The sequence below is a fragment of the Oryctolagus cuniculus genome, chromosome 20, assembly GCF_051225735.1.
Source record: "Oryctolagus cuniculus isolate XC-2025 breed Fujian yellow rabbit chromosome 20, ASM5122573v1, whole genome shotgun sequence".
Taxonomy (NCBI): Eukaryota; Metazoa; Chordata; class Mammalia; order Lagomorpha; family Leporidae; genus Oryctolagus; species Oryctolagus cuniculus.
The window spans coordinates 24,692,986-24,715,654 of NC_142886.1; the positions used below are offsets into that span (position 1 = coordinate 24,692,986).

A 22,669-nucleotide genomic window follows, 5' to 3' on the forward strand; every position below is an offset into this window, starting at 1 on the left:
CTCTAGGAAAACTCCCTCTTCAACTCCTCTGAGTGTGGAGCCAGCCAGTGCTCGTCACTGTGCCCAGCTCACTCCAAGGTTGCGTCAGTGCCTCTACACCCGCAGGAAACCCTCACCCTCGCGGCTCAGCCCTTCCGGCACTTCACACACTGGCCGTCCTTTTTGCCAAGTCACCCACCGCCTGAGAGACCTCACAACCCCCGAGGACCCGGACCCCATTTGGGCACTCACCTGCGGGTGTCTGCCTGTTCCCTAGGACTCCTCACTTTCCCTGCTCACTGCCTTTTTGCCCTTTGTTCCTCGCTTCATGAGCCACTCTCACCTTTGTGCTAGTTTGCAATCACCTGTGTGGCATTTTGCTAACTCATTCCCTCCTCTATCCTTCACTCCTCCCTCATGCACTTTGATTCTCTGAGTACATGACTGCCCGGTTCATCTACTTTTATGACAGGTAAATGCCAACTAGAATTACTGTATGTAAGGCATAAGTTGCTCAGGGGCTAAATTCTCTGTTGTTTTTACATGCACCAAAATAGCAGGAAAGTTAACAAGTACTTCTGAATAGCTCCCACCCAGAGATGGAATTCAGAGAACTGGGCGTTGAACTGTCTAATTAATGAGCATTTACCACGCATCTAATATGTAACAGACACTGTGCTGGTTCTAGATTTACAAAGAAGAATCAGACAGAGGCTTAGCTCTTGGGAAGACTTCAACTTATTACAAAAAAAGGACAAGGCCAGCGCCGCGGCTCAATAGGCTAATCCTCCGCCTGCGGCACCAGCACCCCAGGTTCTAGGGTTCTAGTCCCGGCTAGGGAGCCGGATTCTGTCCCGGTTGCCACTCTTCCAGGCCAGCTCTCTGCTGTGGCCCGGGAGCACAGTGGAGGATGGCCCAAGTGCTTGGGCCCTGCACCCCATGGGAGACCAGAGAAGCACCTGGCTCCTGCCTTAGGATCAGCGCGGTGTGCCGGCTGCAGCGCACCAGCCGCGGTGGCCATTGGAGGGTGAACCAACAGCAAAAAGAAGACCTTTCTCTCTGTCTCTCTCTCTCACTGTCCACTCTGCCTGTCAAAAAAAAAAAAAAAAAAAAAAAAAAGGGACAAGTAAACTAACAGCTAAAATGTACTATGAAAAGTCTGACAAAAATGTCCACAGAGTGCTAGGGCAGTAAAGTTACAGGAGAGGAGCTCTCTTTGGAAGGGGAAGAGTGGAGGTGGGAGTGCAGTGGGAGGCTTCTTCAAGGATGAGAGGCCCAAGGTGGATCCTGGATCAGAGGTAGGAATTACCTGGGGAAAGTGATACCAGCCATTTCTGAGAACTTCAAGCGTAACACTTCAGTATGGCTAGGGGAACCCAAATAAAGAAAAGCAGATATGTCCCAGAATAAAGAGGGCAGGCGTGAGGAAGGATGGTCCTGCACGCACTGAACCAGTTTACAAAAGGAGAGGACTTCTGTTTTCTTTGTAAGATGCCATGGTAACACTTGATTATTAATTATGCTTTCTGTTCCCTCCCTGAGCAAATATCAATATTGATTGACTTGGATCAAAGGACAGAGTATTTCTCAACAGTGAAAAATGATGGAATGGGCTAGGCAACCAGACAGGTCCACCAAAAGGTCAGAAAACAGTGAGATGTAAAAAGCTCCCACTGCCAATTCATCTCCATGGCAAAGCTAACTCTCATAAAGTTAAAAATTAAACATAAGGCAAGTTTAAAATGTAGCTAGGATGAAATTTTTACACTGCAAATTGAATTATGGGAATGAACAGAGCCAAGCCACCAGTGAATAAGTTAGTCGTGCCAAGCAAAACCTAAGAGGGTCCAATAGGGTGAATTTGGGTCAGATTTTAGCTTCATTTGGGGATATAATATGGAACCTACAGACCCATACAAAGGGCCAGAGCCCTGGAATAGTTTGCTTTCTGAAGATTGTCTAAGATAGGATGCATATCTCTTGAATTCCAAAACCAAGTAATAAGCCTAGAACATATCAGTAGACATCAGTGCACGCATCCCGAAAGGCTAACGGAACCGGTGCCATGGCATAGCGGGTAAAACCACCGCCTGCAGTGCTGGCATCCCATGTGGGTGCTGGTTTGAGTTCCGGCTGCTCCACTTCTGATCCAGCTCTCTGCTATGGCCTGGGAAGGCAGTGGAGGATGACCCAAGTCCTTGGGCTCCTGCACCCGCATGGGAGTCCTGGCTCCTGGCTTTGGATTGGTGCAGCTCCAGCTGTTGCAGCCATCTGGGGAGTGAACCAGCGAATGGAGAACCTACCCCCCCACCTCTGCTCTCTGTAACTCTGCCTTTCAAATACATAAATAAACCTTTAAAAAAAAAAAAAAGTAGGCTAACAGAGCACACTGACCTGAGCTCTGACGCGAGGGCACTGCCTTTCCTGTGTCTTGCTATGGCCTGTGTGTCACATCCCCAACTCTCTCTCCTCCCACTGATGAGGTGCTATTCCAGGAATCTTACTTTTAACATATTATTTTATTCATTTAGTCATTCAGAAATTAGAAGAGCTGCCTGTTACAAGTACATCATGCAAAGATGAATCATCTTAGATCTATCCTTAGATCTGTCCTTTAAAAAAACTCTATTAAGTAGGAAAAAAATTACACATCCATAAATTTGCTCCAAAGAGGGAAAACGTGACAAGTAACACAGTTACTGTGCTCTGAGATCTCAAAGCTGGGAAAGACTTCCAACTGGGAAGATCAAGGCGGCTTTGTGAAAGAGGGAGCATCTGAGGAGGGTCCTGAGGAGACACGCGGGTTAGGAGAGGAGTGCTTTCAGGAATAAGAAACTGTCTGAATCAGATATGGATGCTGAAAAGTGACTGCGGTCCCTGGGGAATGGTGCTCTGCCCAGTTTAGCTAACGACAGAAGGAAAAATGGGGTGAAAAGGCAGCGGAAGGTCCGCCAGCAGAGTCCACCACCTATGTAGTTAAGGAGTTGAGATTTGCCTCTGTGGGCAACGGGCGGCCACTGGAAAGGCAGGCTTTGGTGCCAGAGGGCCTAGGTTTGAGTCCTAGCTCTGCTTCCGATTACAGCTTCCTGCTAATGTGCACCCAAGAAGGCAGCAGATGGTGGCTCATGCATTTGTGTCCCTGCTACCCCTGTGTGAGATCCAGATTACATTCCGGCAGGGCTCCTGGCTTTGGCTTGGTCCAGTGCCAGCTCTTGCAGCCATTCGGGAGGTGAACCAGTGGATCAAAGATCTCTGTGTGGGGCCGGCACCGTGGCTTACTTGGTTAATCCTCCACCTGTGGCGCTGGCACCCATATGGGTGCTGGGTTCTAGTCCCGGTTGCTCCTCTTCCAGTCCAGCTCTCTGCTGTGGCCTGGGAAGGCAGTGGAGGATGGCCCAAGTGCTTGGGCCCCTGCACCCACATGGGAGACCAGGAAGAACCATTTGGCTCTGCCTTCGGATTGGCGCAGCGCCAGCCATAGCGGCCATTTGGGGAGTGAACCAACGGAAGGAAGACCTTTCTCTCTGTCGCTCTCTCTCCCACTGTCTATAACTCTACCTGTCAAATAAAAAAATAAAATAAAATAAAATAATAAAAGATCTCTGTGTACCTGCCTTTCAAATAAAAAACTTAAAAATAAATTTTTTTAAAAATTGAAAAAGGAAGCCACTGAAGATTTTGAGCATGACAGTATTACAAATTTGAACCTGGAAGCTTCAAATAAGGAGGACTGGAGGGGCCAGTGCTGTGGCATAGTGGGTAAAGCCACCGCCTGCAGTGCCAGCATCCCATAGGGGCGCCAGTTCAAGTCCCGGCTGTTCCACTTCTAATAGAGCTCTCTGCTATGGCCTAGGAAAGCAGTGGAAGATGGCCCAAGTCCTTGGGCCCCTGCACCCATGTGGGAAGACCCAGAAGAAGCTTCTGGCTCCCAGCTTCGGATTGGCCCAGCTGTTGTGGCTAACTGGGGAGTGAACCAGCGAATGGAAGACCTCTCTCTCTCTCTGCCCCTCCTCTCTTTGTTTAACTCTGGCTTTCAAATAAATAAATCTTTATTAAAAAAAAAAAAAAGGAGGAGGAGGACTAGAGTTGGGAGCATTGTCAGGACCACTCAACTGTTTAATTCTACAAATGATTGATGATGCCTTTTAAGTGCTAGGTGCCAGAAAATGAAAGGTAAGTGACAGAACTTTTTCTTCAAGACACGCAGAGTCTGTCAGTGGTGACAGACATATAAGCTGCCGCCTGCAATGCCAGCATCCCTATGAATGCCAGCTGGAGTTCTGGCTGCTCCACTTCCAATCCAGCACAGGGGAAGATGGCCTAAGTGCCTGGGCCCCTGCCACTCGCATGGGAGATCTGGATGGAATTCCAGGCTTCCAGCTTCAGGCTGGCCCAGCCTCAACAATCAACAGTCGTTTAGGGCATGAACTAACGGAATGAAGATCTCTCTAAATCTGCTTTAAAAATAAATAAATCTTTTAAAAATCATTTAAAAGATCCCATAGCTTATAAAGTTAATCATAAAAATGCTAAAATAACTCAAAACTCAGGACTGACGGAGGATTTGGAAAGGCACCATGAAATGATATTAGAACTGATCATGAAAAATGAATAGAAGCATTACACTATATAAATAATAGACATGTGGGCTGGCGCCGCGGCTCACTAAGCTAATCCTCCACCTTGCGGCGCCGGCACACCCAGTTCTAGTCCCGGTCAGGGCACCGGATTCTGTCCCGGCTGCCACTCTTCCAGGCCAGCTCTCTGCTGTGGCCCGGGAGTGCAGTGGAGGATGGCCCAAGTGCTTGGGCCCTGCACCCCATGGGAGACCAGGAGAAGTACCTGGCTCCTGCCATCGGATCAGCGCGGTGCGCCGGCCGCAGCATGCCGGCCGTGGCGGCCATTGGAGGGTGAACCAACGGCAAAGGAAGACCTTTCTCTCTGTCTCTCTCTCTCACTGTCCACTCTGCCTGTCAAAAAACAAACAAACAAACAAAAAATAACAAAAAATAATACACATGTAGACAAAGATTAAAGAAATTATAAAACCACGAAATGGCAGGGAAATTATGGATAGCTTCGTTTCATCTGAAGGGCCCAGCATTGTGGCAAAGTGAGAGAAGCCACTGTCTAAGATGCCAGCATCCCATATGGCACTGGTTCGAGTCCTGGCTGCTCCACTTCCAATCCAGCTCCCTGCTAATGACCCTGGGAAGAGCAACGAAAGATGGCTCAAGGCCTTGGGCCCCTGCCACCCATGTGGGAGATCCAGATGAAGCTCCTGGCATAGTGGGTGAGGCCACCTGCAGTGCCAGCATCCCATATGGGCACCAGTTCAAGTCCTGGCTGCTCCACTTCTGATCCAGCTCTCTGCTGTAACCTGAGAAAGCAGTAGAAGATGGCTCAAGTCCTTGGAACCCTGAAACTGCATGAGAGAACCGGATGAAGACCTGCAGGAAGTTCCTTGCTTCAGATAGGCCCTGCTATGGCCGCTGTGACCATTTGGGGAGTGAACCAGCCGTTGAAGACTCTCCCCCTAACTCTGCCTTTCAAATCAGTAAATAAATAAATAAAAATTTCATTTTAAGAATTTTTGTCATATGGATTTGAAAAACAAAACAAAAACAAAAAGACTATAATGGAAGGGGTAGAGAGGATGAGGGGTAAGCTGTGGTCAAAGAAAAGCAATTTGAGACAATCAAACCACTTTATATTTACCAAAACCTTAATACATGCCAACAACCATGTTAAGCATTTTATGTGGATTACCTCATGGGATCTCACAACACCGTCTGTGACTTACATATTTATTAAAACCCTCATTCTGGCCGGCGCCACGGCTCACTAGGCTAATCCTCTGCGGCGCCAGCACCTCAGGTTCTAGTCCTGGTCAGGGTGCCGGATTCTGTCCCAGTTGCTCCTCTTCCAGTCCAGCTCTCTGCTGTGGCCTGGGAGTGCAGTGGAGGATGGCCCAGGTCCTTGGGCCCTGCACCTGCATTGGAGACCAGGAGAAGCACCTGGCTTCTGGCTTCGGAACAGCAAAGCGTGCCAGCCGCAACACACTGGCCATAGCGGCCACTTGGGGGGTGAACCAACGGAAAAAGGAAGACCTTTCTCTGTCTCTAACTCTGCCTGTCCAAAAAAAAAAAAAAAAAACCCTCCTTCTTATACTGAGACAAATGTACAAATGTGGCTTTAAGAATCTAAGTATTTTTTGCCCACACAGTAGTAAGTAAAAAGAGCCAGAAACCTAACCCAGAGGGTTTAATCCCAGAGACCATGCAATTTTTTTTTTAAAGATTTGTTTATTTCAAAGTCAGAGTTACAGAGAGGCCTTCCATCTGCTGGCTCACTCCCCAGTTGGCTGCAATGGCTGGAGCGGTGCTGATCTGAAGCCAGGAGCTTCTTCCGGGTCTCCCACGTGGGTGCAGGGGCCCAAGGACTTGGGCCATCTTCTACTGCTTTCCCAGGCCATAGCAGAGAGCAGGAAATGAAGTGGAGCAGCTGGTCTTGAATGGCGCACATATGCGATGCCAGCACTGCAGGCAGCGGCTTTACCTGCTACACCATCTTGACCACCAGGCCACCCAGGCAGGGTCATATAAAAATGGCTCTAGGCGTGGGGACTATGTTGTGGAGTAGCAGGTTAAGCCTCTGCCCACATGGGTGCTAGTTTGAGACATGGGTGCTCCACTTCCTATTAAGCTCCCCGCTATTTTGCAGAAGATGGCCCCAGTGCTGGGGCCCCTGCACCCCGATTTTGGGAGACTTGGAAAAAGCTTCAAGCTCCTGGCTTCAGCCTGGCCCAGACCCGGCCGTTGCAGCCATCTGGGGAGTGAACCAGCAGATGGAGGATCTCTCTGTCCATCTGTCTCTCCTCCTCTGTTTGTAACTCTGCCATACAAAATAAATCTTTTTTAAAAAAATGGCTCTAGGTAAAGATGAATATGGGGAGGGAGAGAAATGCAGAGCAGAGAATGATCAGCGAGGAGGGTGGAAACCTCAGACTTGCATAAGCATGTGTAACTCTTACACCATTCTGAACTCCTTCCTATACACAATCAAGAGCTTCTTAAAGGAGAGAATCATATTTTTATAAATAAGCAGATTTTTAAGAGAATGCAGTAAATAGCTATCCTTATCTCACTAATGTTTTGAAAGAAGCTGCAATTTTATCTTCCTAAACCTACTAGTTCTATAGCTAAATTGAATTTTTAACTAAAAGACTTTCTAATTATTAAAATTGTGATAAACTTTCAAAAATCCATGATACTAAAAATTATTTATATTGTTCGGATTCTTTTTTTTTCCAGATTCTCTTCTAAAACTAGTTTAGTATGTTGGGCATTAGTTATTTATTGCCATAGAACAAAAATCCTGAAACTTAGTAACTTAAACTGAGATATTTATTATCTTAACTTCTGTAGCTTGGGACTTTGGGAGTGGCTTAATTGGGTAGTTCTGATTCATGAGATCACAGTCAAGATGTAGGCTGGGGGGCTGGTGCCATGGCACAGCAGTTAAGCATCCCTTTTGGGTGCTGTTTTGAATCCCAGCTGCTCCACTTCTTTTTTTTTTTTTTTTTTTTTTTTTTTTTTTTTTTTTTTTGAGGTGTAGAGCTAGAGAGAGTCTTCCATCTACTGGTTCACTCCCCAAATGGCCACAACGGCTACAGCTGGGCCAATCCGAAGCCAGGAGCTTTCTCCAGGTCTTCCACATGGGTGCAGGAGCCCAAGCACTTGGACCATCTTCTACTGCTTTTCTAGGCCACAAGCAGAGAGCTGGATTGGAAGAGCAGCAGCCAGGACTCAAACAGGCATCCATCCGGGATGGCCGTCACCTCTGGCAGAGGCTTAGCCCACTATACCACATCAGCTGCTCCACTTCTGATCCAGCTCCCTGCTAATGCATCTGGGAAAGCAGTAGCCCAAGTACTTGGGCCCCTTTACCCAAGTGGGAAACCAGGAAGCAGCTCTTAGTTCCTGGCTTCGGCCTGCCCAGCAGAGGCCATTGTAGCCATTTGAGGAACAAACGAGCAGATGGGAGAGCTTTTTGTGTCTTTCCTCCTCTAACTTTGCCTTCCAAATAAATACATAATTTTTTTTTTTTGACAGGCAGAGTTAGACAGTGAGAGGGAGAGAGAGAGAGAGACAGAGAGAAAGGTCTTCCTTTTGCCGTTGGTTCACTCCCCTAATGGCTGCTATGGCTGGCGTGCTGCGCCGATCTGAAGCCAGGAGCCAGGTGCTTCTCCTGGTCTCCCATGGGGTGCAGGGCCCAAGCACTTGGGCCATCCTCCACTGCCCTCCCAGGCCACAGCAGAGAGCTGGACTGGAAGAGGAGCAACCGGGACAGAACCCGGCGCCCCGACAGGGACTAGAACCCGGGGTGCCGGCGCCGCAGGTGCGAGATTAGCCAAGTGAGCCACAGCACCGGCCATAAATAAATCTTTAAAAAATAAAAATAGAAGATGTAGGCTGGGCCTGCAGTCATCTAAGGGTGCCTGGGGCTGGAGGACGACTCACTCAATGATCGACAGGAAGCCTCAGTTGCTCCTCACGCGGACTCTGCACAGCACTGCTCGGATATCTTCACAACACGATGGCTGGCTTCCTCCCAACAGCAATCCAAGAAAGCGAGGCAGAGCAGCCATGTCTTCTATCACTTAGCCCTGTGGGTCACACACTATCCCCTCCCTATATGCTAATGGTCATACAGACCAATCCTGACGGCATGTGCCAAGGTACTACACAAGGGCGCACCTATGAGGAAGTGAGTATCACTGAGGGTCATCTACAAGGCTGGCGGCTGCTGCAAGCTATGACCAGTATTTGCACTGCATCTTATGTCCCGTTTTTATTTTCAGTACAGTCACTCATCGCTTGACAGTGGGAACATGTTCTGAGAAATGTGTCATGAAGTGATTTAGCTGTTGAGCAAACATCAGAGAGCAGTTACACAAACCTGGACGCTATAGCCTACTACGCACCTAGGCTGCATGGTGTATACCATTACACATGAGATCTGTCGTTGACCAAAATGCCCTCACACAGCACATGACTGTACCTGTGTGTGTGTGTGTGTGTGTATGTGTGTGTGACATACATGAGGCTACTCTCTGGTGTAAAAAATTTTTGATATCTCCCATGCATATTTTTTTTCAGAATACACATTTTCCATAAACTTTTTGGAGTGCCCTGGTATTAACAAAGTTTTTATACTTCCTGCTTTAGGAACTATATGTTAACCCATTGATTGATATTAACCTTAAAAATGAAAAGCAATATTGATTTTAACTTCTCTGAAGATATATTCTACCACTTAAAGCTTTCTATCTTCTGTCACACTTCCAATATTTTACTTAAGGAAATAAAGTCAGCATCCCTTATGGGCACTGGTTCTAGTCCCGGCTGCTCCTCTTTTGATAGAACTCTCTGTTATGGCCTGGGAAAGAAGTAGAAGATGGCCCAAGTCCTTGGGCCCCTGCACCCATGTGGGAGACCTGGAAGAAGCTCCTGGCTCCTGGCTTTGGATCGGCTCAGCTCTGGCCACTGCGGCCATCTGGGGAGTGAAGCAGTGCATGGAAGAACGCTCTCTGTCTGCCTCTCTCTGTAACTCTGTCTTTCAAATAAATAAATCTTTAAAAAAAAAAAAGAAAGTCAGAAAAAACTACAACACATACAATGTTCTGCTTGTTTCTTTCTTTTTTTTTTTTTTTTTTTTTTTTTTTTTTGACAGGCAGAGTGGACAGTGAGAGAGAGAGACAGAGAGAAAGGTCTTCCTTTGCCGCTGGTTCACCCTCCAATGGCCGCTGCGGCCGGCGTGCTGCAGCCGGCGCACCGTGCTGATCCAATGGCAGGAGCCAGGTGCTTCTCCTGGTCTCCCATGGGGTGCAGGGCCCAAGCACCTGGGCCATCCTCCACTGCACTCCTGGGCCACAGCAGAGAGCTGGCCTGGAAGAGAGGCAACCGGGACAGAATCCGGCGCCCCGACCGGGACTAGAACCCGGTGTGCCGGCGCCGCAAGGCGGAGGATTAGCCTAGTGAGCCGTGGCGCCGGCCTGTTCTGCTTGTTTCTAAAGTGAAAAATGAACTTAAATATTTCAAATCAGTCAGTAAAAAGTAGGAGAAAGAGGCCAGTGCTGTGGTGTGTAGGAGGTTAAGCCTCTGCTTGCAGGGCCAGCATCTCAAATGGGTACTGGTTTGTGTCCCAGCTGCTCCTCTTCTGATCTAGCTCTCTACTAACAGCCTGGGAAAGCAGCGGAGGATGTCCCAAAGGCTTGCATCCCCACACTCACGTGGGACACCTGGAAAAAGCCCCTCGCTCCTGGCTTAGGATCAGCCCAGCTTCAGCTGTTGGGGCTATTTGGGGAGTGAACCAGTAGATGGAAGACCTCTCTGTCTCTCTCCCTCTCCCTCTCTGTCTCTCAAGTAAATAAATCTTTCTTTTTTTTAAAGACTTATTTTTATTTGAGAGGCAGAGTTACAGGAGGCAGAGGCAGCACCAGCCCCAATAAATTTTTTTTAAGTAGAAAAAAAATGTCATATTTCTTTTGAAGACAGGTACCAGTTGAGTAATACATCTAGCTGGAATTAGATACTAATCAAGAAACACAGTGAAATATTTGTGTTAACAGAACAGAAAGAAGCTGCAGGGTGTGATATCAAACAGGAAGGATTTCCCAACGAGAGTTGTCTCACACTGGTGAGGAGGGGGCTCCTTGCCCAAACCTGACCACGAGGCCAAGGTGTACTCACAGACCACAGAGCAACTGGGTCACATGTCCTTTATGGTGCTTATAATTCTAAGCTCAGATACTCCCAACAAGGAAAACAGAACTGATGAACCGGCAGTACTAACAAATGAGCTTTCCCTTCTCTCTGCACTTCACTCCATCTTACTAAAAACACCACCAGACATGCGGCAGAAGGGCCCACTCTATACACCGAGAGCATCTGGGTTTTATATCAAAATGGATCCAGCACAATGCACGACTTCACTCTCCAGGTTGCAGACTTGACTTAGCTATGATAATCACACCACATGGAAAGCCGTTGCTATTGCTGCCTCTCTCAAGTCACAAGTCCCCCCCCCCTTTTTTTTTACTGTTAAAAAATCAAACTTCTTTAGAAAATAAGACTATCAACAAGGGATCCTTATTGCTCTAATGAACAAATAAAATGAAAACTGGCGGTGACAGGCTATCACTGCCACACCAAACACATATCTACCGGAGAAGGCATTTACAAGTCCTCCCTTATCTGAGGTTTTGGTTACTCATGGTCAACCATGGTTGAATAACATTAAATGGAAAAGTCCAGAAATAATTTGTAGGTTTTAACTAACTTTCATCACAGGGGCCAGTGTAATAGAACAGCAGGTTAAGCCACTGCCTGCAATACCAGTATCACATATCGGAGCACTGGTTCCAAGTTCCATATGCTCAGTTTCCAATCTAGCTTCCTGCCAATGTGCCTGGGAAGGCAGTAGAAGATGGCCCAAATGCTTGGACCCTGGACAGAGTTCCTGGATCCTGGCTTTGGTCTTGCCCAGCCCCGGCTGTTCAGACTATTTGGGAAGTGAACCAGCAGATGAAAGATCTCTTTTTCTATCTCTCCCTCTTGCTGTCACTCTGCCTTTCAAATAAAGAAGTCTTTTCTAAAAATTCTATTATTACAATATACTGTTATAACTATTCTATTGTATTGTTGAAGTTAGTTTCTGTGCCTAATTTATAAATTAAACTTTCTCATAAGTATGTACACACTGAAAAAAACGTAGTACATATAGGGGTCTAGTACTTCTGTGATTTCAGGCATTCATACTGGTCTTGGAAAGAACCCCTTTAGATAAAGTAGGACCACTGCTTTAGAAGAGTAATTGCTTGGGCTGGCGCCGCAGCTCAATAGGCTAATCCTCCACCTACCGGCGCTGGCACACCAGTTCTAGTCCCGGTTGGGGCGTCGGATTCTGTCCAGGTTGCCCCTCTTCCAGGCCAGCTCTCTGCTGTGGCCCGGGAAGGCAGTGGAGGATGGCCCAAGTGCTTGGGCCCTGCACCCCATGGGAGACCAGGAGAAGCACCTGGCTCCTGGCTTCGGATCAGCGCAGTGTGCTGGCCGCAGCGCGCCAGCCGTGGCGGCCATTGGAGGGTGAACCAACAGTAAAGGAAGACCTTTCTCTCTGTCTCTCTCTCTCACTATCCACTCCACCTGTCAAAAAAAAAAAAAAAAACAAAAAAAAAAAAAACAAAAAAAAAAAACAAACAAAAAAAAAACAAAACAGTAATTGCTGGGGCCGGCGCAGCAGCTCACTAGGCTAATCCTCTGCCTTGCGGCGCTGGCACACCGGGTTCTAGTCCCGGTCGGGGCACCAGATTCTGTCCCAGTTGCCCCTCTTCCAGGCCAGCTCTCTGCTGTGGCCCAGGAGTGCAGTGGAGGATGGCCCAAGTCCTTGGGCCCTGCACCCCATGCGAGACCAGGAGAAGTACCTGGCTCCTGCCATCGGATCAGCACAGTGCGCCGGCTGCAGTGCACCGGCCGCGGCGGCCATTGGAGGGTGAACCAAGGCAAAGAAGACCTTTCTCTCTGTCTCTCTCTCTCACTGTCCACTCTGCCTGTCAAAAAAAAAAAAAAAAAAAAAAAAAGAGTAATTGCTGGGACCAATGCTGTGTCACAGCGGGTTAAAGCCTTGGCCTGCAGCACCGGCATCCCATGTGGGCACTGGTTTGAGTCCCAGATGCTCCACTTCCGATCCAGCTCTCTGCTATGGCCTGGGAAAGCAGTAGGAGATGGCCCAAGTCCTTGGGCCCCTGCACCCACGTGGGAAGCCCAGAAGAAGCTCCTTGTTGGACATTGCCTAAAATCGCCATTACAATATGGCACCTGGCAGATGTTTGAGGGGCGTGTCTGCGGCTGCTGTGGTTAAGCTACGTAAGATCTGACCACCAGCAGGGATAGATCCGCTTTAGTTCTGTGGACAGTGCGTGATCCCTATACTTTGCTTAAGGTGCCCCTGTGCGTGACCCACCCACGCCTGCATGACCTTTTTGCTGATTGGCTCCCCTACTACACGTCTTTCATAAGCTTTATAAGCCTGCACACTTCTTCAGTAAGGTGGTTCCTGCTTCGACAGAACTCACAGGTGCTTGTGTGTTCATCACCCGTCGACCTTACCTCTCCCGTTCGCCTTGTTGGGGAGTGCTTGGGCTGCCCCTGCTGGTCAGGGGCTAGCATGGGCTTGAGACCCTGACAGCTCCCGGCTCCTGGCTTTGGATCAGCTCAGCTCTGGCCGTTACAGCCATTCGAAGAGTGAACCAATGGATGGAAGATCCCCCCTACCCCCGGCTCTACCTCTCTCTGTAACTCTTTCAAATAAATAAAATAAATCTCTTTAAAAAAGAGTAACTGCCAAGAATCAATGTCCCTAGGTACTGTTTATACTGGAGTTCGACTAGGTAGAGAAATAAAAACATTTTCCCTTTCTTGTTATCGACTAAAAAATACTACTTTAAACATACTAAATCAAAGCGAAAAGCATAAGATTGAAATATTACAATGACACTCCTTGTATAAAACACTCCAGAAACATTTTTACCAAACACTGTTAAAATTAAAATACTATGGGATTCTGGGGTTGGTGTCGTGGCATAGAGGGTAAAGCCACTGCCTGTGGCACCAGCATCCCACATGGGTGCATGTTCAAGTCCTAGATTCTCTACTTCCTATCTAGCTTACTGCTAATGCACCTGAGAAAGCAGTGGAGGATGGCCTAAGTCCTTAGCTCTGAGTCCATGTGGTAGACCCGGAAGAAGCTCCTGCTCCTGGCTTTGCCCCGGCCCAGCCACAGTCACTGTAACCATCTGGGGAGTGAACCAGTGGACTGAAGAATTTTATCTCTACCTCTCTGTTACTCTGCCTTTCAAATAAAAAAATAAATCTCAACAAAAAAAGGTTATGGTTCAGGGGGCATGATTATGATCATCAGTTATATTTTCTTGTGAACTTTGGAAGCCTTCAAGGGGTACAGCTAATTTTCCTTGACAACATGCCATCTATTATCTGATAAGTGTTTTCTGTGCCCTACTCCTTTATTAAACCATAATCACTTATCTTTGTAAATCTTGTGGGATGTGATTCAGTGAGCCATAAAATTAGAATTTTATGTCAACCTATGCAAATGAGGGACCCTCCAACAGAATCAGGGTCATGAACTTTGAGACAATTCTTATAAACCTCTTCCCATGTATTTGAGCTCTCAGCCAGGAACAAGAAAGCAAAATGCATATAAATTTTACCTATGAAAAAGCAGAATATTACTTTATATAGATTACATATCAATTTTACCTTTATGAGCTCTGGTTTTTTTTTTTTTTTTTTTTGGACAGGCAGAGTGGACAGTGAGAGAGAGAGAGACAGAGAGAAAGGTCTTCCTTTTGCCGTTGGTTCACCCTCCAGTGGCCGCTGCGGCCAGTGCACCGTGCTGATCTGAAGCCAGGAGCCAGGTGCTTCTCCTGGTCTCCCATGCGGGTGCAGGGCCCAAGGACTTGGGCCATCCTCCACCGCACTCCCGGGCAACAGTAGAGAGCTGGCCTGAGAGAGGAGCAACCGGGACAGAATCTGGCGCCCCGACCGGGACTAGAACCCAGTGTGCCGGCGCCACAGGCAGAGGATTAGCCTATTGAGCTGCGGCGCCGGCCCTTATCTGTCACCTTTTCAACATGGACATGGATAATTACACAAGCAAAGTTCTGGGGCTGGCAGTATGTAAGTAATACAGCAATGTACTACAGTGTAGTACATTAAGCCGCCACCAGTGACACTGGCAGTCCATATCAGAGTGCTAATTGGAGTCCTGGCTATTCTACTTCTGATCCAATTTCCTGCTAATGCTCCTGGGAAAGCAGTAGAAGATGGCCCAAGTGTTTTAATCCCTGATATCCACATGGGAGACCAGGATGGAGTTCCAAAACTCTAGTTTTAGCCTTGCCCAGCCCTTAGCCATTATGGCTATTTGGGGAGTGAAGCAGTGACTGTAAGACCTTTCTCTCTGGGTCTCTCTCTCCCTTTCTCTGTCACTTTGCCTTTCCAATAAATAAATTTTTTAAAGTTTTATTTATTTATTGGAAAGTCAGAGTTACACAGAGCGAGAAGGAGAGGCAGAGAGTGAGAGAGGTGTCTTCCATCTGCTAGTTCACGCCCCAGTTCGCTGCAATGGCCAGAGCTGCACTGATCCGAAGGCAGGAGCCAGGATCTTCTTCTCGGTCTCCCACGTGGATGCAGGGGCCATCTTCTGCTTTCCCAGGCACGTTAGCAGGGAGCTGAATCAAGAGTGAAGAGGCTACGTCTGGAACCGGCACCCATTTGGGATGCTGGCACCACAGGAGGCAGCTTTACCACTATGCCACACCACCAACCCCAGTATGCCTGTTTTTTGATTGCTATCTCCATCTACATTCCTATTTCCAAACAGTTCTGGCAGGCTTTGGAGAGCAGATTACAACCTTCAATGGAATATTATTTAGCCATAAGGGGGTAGAATTCTGATACATGCTACAACATGGATAAACCTTGAAAACTTTATGCTAAGTGAAAGTGGCCAGGTATAAAAAGTCACATATTATGTGATTCTCCTTACATGAATTATCTAGAAAGCCAGATTCATATAGAGAGAAGCAGATTAGAGGTTACCAGGGATTGGGAGAAAAAGAGAATGGGAGTCATTGTTCAACAGGTACAGAATTTCTGTTTGGGATGATGAAAAACTTGGAAATAAAACAGCAGTTATGATTGTACAACACTGTCAATACAATGCCACTGAAATATACACTTAGAAATAATAAAAAGGGTGACTGGCACTGTGGCACACTGTTAACACACTGCCTGTGGTGCCAGCATCCCATATGGGCACCTGTTCCAGTCCCAGCTCCTCTACTTCCGATCTAGCTCCCTGCTAATGCACCTGGGAAAGTAGCAGAAGATGGCCAAGTACTTAGGCCCTGCCACCTAAATGGAAGACCTGGATGGAGTTTCAGGCTCCTGACTTCAGCCTGGCCCAGTCCTGGCCTTGGTGGCAGGATCAAGATCTCGATCGATCGTCTCTCTCTCTCTCTCTCTCAATCTCCTCTGTAACTCTGCCTTTCAAATAAACAAAATATTTGCGGGGGGGTGGGGTGGTGCAGCTGGTGCTGCGGCATATAGGTAAAGCCACTGCCTGTGGCACTGGTGCCAGTTTGATGGCTGGCTGCTCCACTACCAATACAGCTCCCTGCTGATGTGCCTGGGAAAGCAGAGAGGATGGTCCCTGCACCTATGTTGGAGACCCAGAAAAAGCTCCTGGCTTTAGACTGGCCCAGATCAGGCCATTGTAGCCATTTGGGAAAATGAACCAGTAGTTGGAAGATCTCTCCCTCTTTCTGTTAACTCTGCCTTTCAAATAAATAAATAAATTTATGTAAAAAAAAAAAAAGGTATTAGGGTATTTCAAAAAAGTACATGGAATATGGAATTAAAAGATAAATTTATAAAAGAAAAGAAATAGTTAAAAGGGCAATTTTTATATCCTATAATCTTAAAAGAAGATTTATTTATTTGAAAGGCAGAGTTACAGAGAGAGAGAGAGAGAGAGAGAGATATCTTCTGTCTTCTGTCCACTGGTTCACTCCCCAAATGGCTGTGATGGCCAGAGCTGGGCCAGGACAAAACTAGGAGTCTATTCCAGGTCTTGCACATGGGAGCAGGGGCCCTAGCACTTGGGACGTCCTCCACTGCTTTCTAAGGCACATTAGCAGGGAGCTGGATAGGAAATGGAGCAGCTGATGTTGTATAATTTTACCACTCTGGGGCTGGCACTGTGGCAGAGCAAGTTAACCCGGCAACTGCAATGCTGGCAGCCCTTACGGGTGCTGGTTTGAGTCCCATCTGCTCCACTTTCAATCCACTCCCTGCTAACACGTCTGAGAAAGCAGCAGGAGGTGACCCGAGGACTCAAGTCCCTGCCACCTACATGGGAGACCTGGATGGAGTTCCAGGCTCCTGACTTCAGCCTGTCCCAGCCATGGCCATGGCAGCCATGTGGGAAGTGAACCAGTGGATGGAAGATCTCCCTCTCTCTGTCTTCTGTAACTCTGCCTTTCAAATAGAGAAATCAATCTTAAAAAATTTTTTTTTCAAAAAAAAAAAAAAAAAAAAGAAAGGGGGCAAGGGAGACCAAGCACTTCAAATATAAAATCTTAAGGAAAAAATGGCTACTATTTCAAATGGCAACAACTATGCTATCACTATCTAGCTGCACTACCTCAGAGTCAATTTTGATTTAAATTCTGAACAGTAGTTTTGATACTTACAAAAGGTCTTTTCAAGCTATAAGAAGGAAAGCTTATCTACTCAAGATTATACATTCAAAAGAGGGCTTGAATTATGCATTTCAATTATTATATCATAAAATATGCAATTTTATATAGTCTAACTACAGGGCTCCAAAGCAAAGATATTCAAGACACGTCTTCATATACATATACATATACATATTTTTTTTTTTAAGATTTACTTGAATGGCAGAGTGACAAAGACAGACACAGATCCTCCATGTGCTGGTTCACTTCCTAGATGTCCTCAACAGGTAGGGCTAGTCAGGCTGAATCCAAGAGCCAGGAACTCTATTCTGGTCTCCCACATGGGTCTCAGGGGTCCAAGTACTTGGGCCATCATCTGTTGCCATCTTAAGTGCATTATCAGGAAGCGTAGCAGAAGCAGAGTAGCCAGGACTTGAACCAGCACAGGATATGAGTGTCCCAAGTAGTGACTTAACCCACTGCGCCACAAAGCCCACTTCCTTCTTAGGTTTTGTTAACCACAAATTAAACATGTCTCCAGGTATTCCCTTGTAATCCTAGAATGATACTATCTATTCTGAAATATGCAATCTTGACAAAAATCCTAGTAAGTTTTCCCTTCAAAAATATTTAAATTGTGTGTTTGTTAATACTTTGAATTCAAAACTAGAAACTTCAAACTGGCATCTGCAATCCTCCCCGCCTTCTGCTCCTGTATACATACACAGAGGGAGTTAAATGGACTCTCTTCCCTCTTTTAAAAGATTTATTTATTTTATTTGAAAGGCAGAGTTATACAGAGAGAGGAACAATTAGAGGGAGAGGGGTGAGGGGAAGAGGGGGAGAGAGGGAGAGGGAGAGATCTTCCATTGCTGATTCACTCCCCACATGGCTACACTGGCCAAGGCTGAGCCAGGCCAAAGCCAGGAGTTCTACCCAGTCTCACACGTGGGTGCAGGGGGCCAAGCACTTGGGCCATCTTCCACTGCTTTCCCAGGCACATCAGCAGGGAGCTGGATTGGAAGTGTGGGATGCCTGCACTGCGGACAGTAGTTTAACCCACTGCACCACATTCTCTAGTGGCACCGAAACTTCCCAAATGTGCAACTCAAAGTCTTCATTATCTCTGAATTCTCCTCTCTCGCCTTCCATATTCTCCCCTTTTATTGAGGACTGAAGATCCTTCATTTGAAATACCTTTCCTCTTAGTCCCCTTGCTGATATCTAAATTCTAGTCTTTATTACTTCAGATTTGAACTGTGATGGCCTCTAGCCTTGTCTACCAGTCACCAGGGTCTCTATTCTCAGATCCATTTACCACTGTCTTCCTACAATGCTGTTTTCGTCATTTTCTCATTAGATGGTAAGCCACATCATAGCAGGGTCTCATTCATCTCTGAACACTAACTACTCAGCACTGTATAACCTGGCAGATACACTTAATCTATGTTTGCTGAATGAATTAATGAATGCATAAACCATGTCACCCTCCTTCTCAAAACTTTCATCAATTTCCCACTGTACACAACAGAAATTATGAACTCAAATACATACAGGGCCAGACATGAAGTGCCAATGAGCAAAGGCGTGCACAGAACAACAGGAAGGGGTGGAGACTGTGGCAGACTGGAGATCAGACGCCCCACCTACAGGGGAAACTTCTTGCTGTTCCTGCAATTGCTGACATAATGAAATGCAGGAGCCCTACTGCCAGGTTTTCTAATTTTTTATGATATTTAAAAGCACAGATGTCTATGTAAAAGGTGCTGATTTTAAAATGGTGATGATCAATTCCACTTAAAACCCAAAAGCAAATCTCAAAACCTCCATGCAGGATGAACTAAACACTTTTATAGGTCAAATCTAGTCCTCAAATCACAAGGTGGTGAGTCTGACGGCCGGCATGGGTTAAGCCGTCGCCTGTGATGCCAGCATCCCATATGTGTGCTGATTCAAGTCCTGCTGCTCAACCTCAAGTCTGGCTCCCTGATAACGTGCCTGGGAAAAGCAGCAGAAGATGGCTTCAGTAGTTGGGTCCCCGCCACCCACATGGAGACCTGGATGGAGTTCTAGGCTCCTAGCCCAGCCCCAGCTGTTGAGGCCATTTGGTAATTAAACCAGCAGATGAAGTTTTGTTATCTCTGTCACTCTGCCTTTCAAATAAATGAAATAAATCTTAAAAAAAAAAAAAAAAAGTTGGTAAGTCTCTGGTCCACAGGACAACCAACTCCCCTCCTGACATTGTGCGTCCTTTACAGTGAGTGCACAGCTCGCCTTTCGAGGGCTTCTCATCCACTACTCCCAGAACCCTCTGCGGTAGAACCAGTGTTCTCCGACATTGGCACCTATCAGAACCAGCTGGAGGGCTTGCTAAAGCACAGACCGCTGGCCTCATCGCCAGCATTTCTAACTTGGGAGGTCTTGGGTGAAGCCTGTGAAATCGCCATGCTGATGCACCGGTCGGTCTGTGGACCACCTATTGCGAACCCCTGCTCTACACTACTCCTTGTTGCGAGTTCACTCTGAATTTGTTTTCCGTTCTTCCACGTTTTCAGAGAGCCCTCCCTCTTCCTTTTTGTCCACCACCTATAAATTGCTCCCTAATTCAGTTTTAAATGTCTCCAAATTCCAGCAGCACACAACTTCTATGCCATTCCCCATTGCAATCACTGTTTGATACTGTTTAAATGTGTGTGTATAGATGCCAGCGAGGTTGTGTACTCTCAGATCAATGTCCAGATTGGAAGCTTTTACATGAAGGGGCAGGCAATCTCTCTTAACCCACACTGTCCCCTCAAGCTACCACAGACCCTGGAATACAGCTGCTACTCACACACACTCAACTGAATGGACACTTAATGGATCTCTAACATGAAACTTCATACACGTGGGCTTGAAATTTGTGTAGTTTTCATGGAGAACTTCGAGTCTGAGCTAATGGCTTTGTCAGGCTGGGTAACTAATAAAAGTGGACTATTACGCTTATAAAATGTCAACAGTTAAGAATTACATGATAATACATCTCATATATAAACAAAACAGCTAATGTGAAAAACTGATCAAAAAATTAAGATTAAATCCTTACTTGTGGGCCGGCGCTGCGGCTCACTAGGCTAATCCTCCGCCTAGCGGCGCCGGCACACCGGGTTCTAGTCCCGGTCGGGGCGCTGGATTCTGTCCCAGTTGCCCCTCTTCCAGGCCAGCCCTCTGCTGTGGCCAGGGAGTGTAGTGGAGGATGGCCCAGGTGCTTGGACCCTGCACCCCATGGGAGACCAGGAAAAGCACCTGGCTCCTGGCTCCTGCCATCGGATCAGCGCGGTGCGCCGGCCGCAGCGCGCCGGCCGCGGCGGCCATTGGAGGGTGAACCAACGGCAAAGGAAGACCTTTCTCTCTGTCTCTCTCTCTCACTGTCCACTCTGCCTGTCAAAAAAAAAAAAAATTAAAAAAAAAAATCCTTACTTGTAAGATTTCTTACAATGCCCTGGCAGGGCTGTGAACTAGTCATGATATCACAAGATGATATCCATTTCATGGATGCTGTCCTCGCAGTAAAAAAGTAGAATGCTTATATGTCTGTCAAAATTTTTTAAATAAAAAATAAATACAGGGCTGGCACCGCGGCTCAATAGGCTAATCCTCCGCCTGCGGCACCGGTACACCAGGTTCTAGTCCCGGTTGGGGCGCCGGGTTCTGTCCTGGTTGCCCCTCTTCCAGGCCAGCTCTCTGCTAGGGCCCGGGAGTGCAGTGGAGGATGGCCCAAGTGCTTGGGCCCTGCACCCACATGGGAGACCAGGAGAAGCACCTGGCTCCTGGCTTTGGATCAGCGGGATGCGCCGGCCGCAGCACACCAGCCATTGGAGGGTGAACCAATGGCAAAAAGGAAGACCTTTCTCTCTGTCTCCTTTCTCTCTGTCTCTCTGTCCACTCTGCCTGTCAAAAAATAAATAAAAATAAAAAATAAATACAGAAAAAAAGTAGAATGACACTACGTAACTGCCATGATATTCACAAACACAGATGGGGCAGGCATTGAGTTTAGTGGTTAAGATGCAGGTTACAGGCCGGCGCTGCGGCTCACTAGGCTAATCCTCCGCCTAGCGGCGCCGGCACACCGGGTTCTAGTCCCAGTCGGGGCGCTGGATTCTTTCCCGGTTGCCCCTCTTCCAGGCCAGCCCTCTGCTGTGGCTAGGGAGTGCAGTGGAGGATGGCCCAGGTGCTTGGGCCCTGCACCCCATGGGAGACCAGGAAAAGCACCTGGCTCCTGGCTCTTGCCATCGGATCAGCGCGGTGCGCCGGCCGCAGCGCGCCGACCGCGGCGGCCATTGGAGGGTGAACCAACGGCAAAGGAAGACCTTTCTCTCTGTCTCTCTCTCTCACTGTCCACTCTGCCTGTCAAAAAAAAAAAAAAAAAAAAAGATGCAGGTTACAATGACCACATCATCCCCTATCACAGTACCTGGGTTTGACTCTCAGCTCTGATTCCTAATTCCAGATTCCTGCCGGTGTAGACCCTGGGAGACAGCAGTGATGGCTCAAGTAATTGGGTCCCACCAGCCTTGCCCAGCCATTGCAGGCATTTGGGAAGAAAACTGGCAGGTGGGAGGGAAGGAACATTGATCAGCCCCTTTCAGATGTAGTTTGGATAATAATGCTTACATATTCATTCAGAGTTCCACTGGCTGTGTGAAAACAAGACAAAAGCTGTTTACCTAGTGTCTTCCACCTACGGAGTAGAATCTGCTATCAGGTGATTTCAAGGATGATTTATGAGGTGAGAGTCTCAAAGACAAACCAGAGTAAAGCCACGGATAACTTGACAAAGTAAACTCAGTTTTGGAACCATTAGAGAACAAAATCAGATAGACTACCTGTTTTGATATATAAGAGCACTAAATTAATGCTGAACAAATCTACACTTGATAGTACTACAGTCAAGCGAAAGACAACAATTTGTATTATTTGACAAAAGACAAGAGAATTAAGTTCAGAAACGAAACAACACAGACACTACCACCCACGAGCATACGAGGTACAGTGACAGCTTTACACAAGTACAGGTGTTGCCTTCCACCCGGACACCTGTCCTGCTTACCAGGACCATGATGATTTCACCTGCATGAGGATTCGGCCAAGGCAATCCACATTTCTATCTTGAGCAGGAACTATGAAAACTGGGTAGAAAAAGAATTGTAAAACCAAGTCAACAAAACACTAAATGGCTTATTCCAAGTTCTAAACGTATTAGCATTCTCAACACACAAAGCAAAACTGAACCCCTTAAAGCTTCACAAACTAGGCCGGCGCCGCGGCTCACTAGGCTAATCCTCCGCCTTGTGGCGCCGGCACCCCGGGGTTCTAGTCCCG

At 47.2% G+C, this 22,669-nt stretch overlaps 1 protein-coding gene across 7 annotated transcripts in view; it reads right to left on the reverse strand.

Annotated features, from left to right (window-relative positions):
* Positions 1-22,669, reverse strand: part of ENTPD5 (ectonucleoside triphosphate diphosphohydrolase 5) — a 58,605-nt gene that overhangs the window by 33,244 nt on the left and 2,692 nt on the right. For 4 of the 7 annotated variants that reach the window (XM_051826259.3, XM_017349383.4, XM_089322351.1 and 1 more), the window contains exon 2: positions 22,398-22,476. The gene's annotated coding sequence lies outside the window, so the exon portion shown is untranslated. Of the gene's footprint in view, positions 1-231; positions 371-8,501; positions 8,906-22,397; positions 22,477-22,669 lie in introns of those variants that run through there. The other 3 variants (XM_089322352.1, XM_089322353.1, XM_051826254.3) reach the window with 3 other exon arrangements.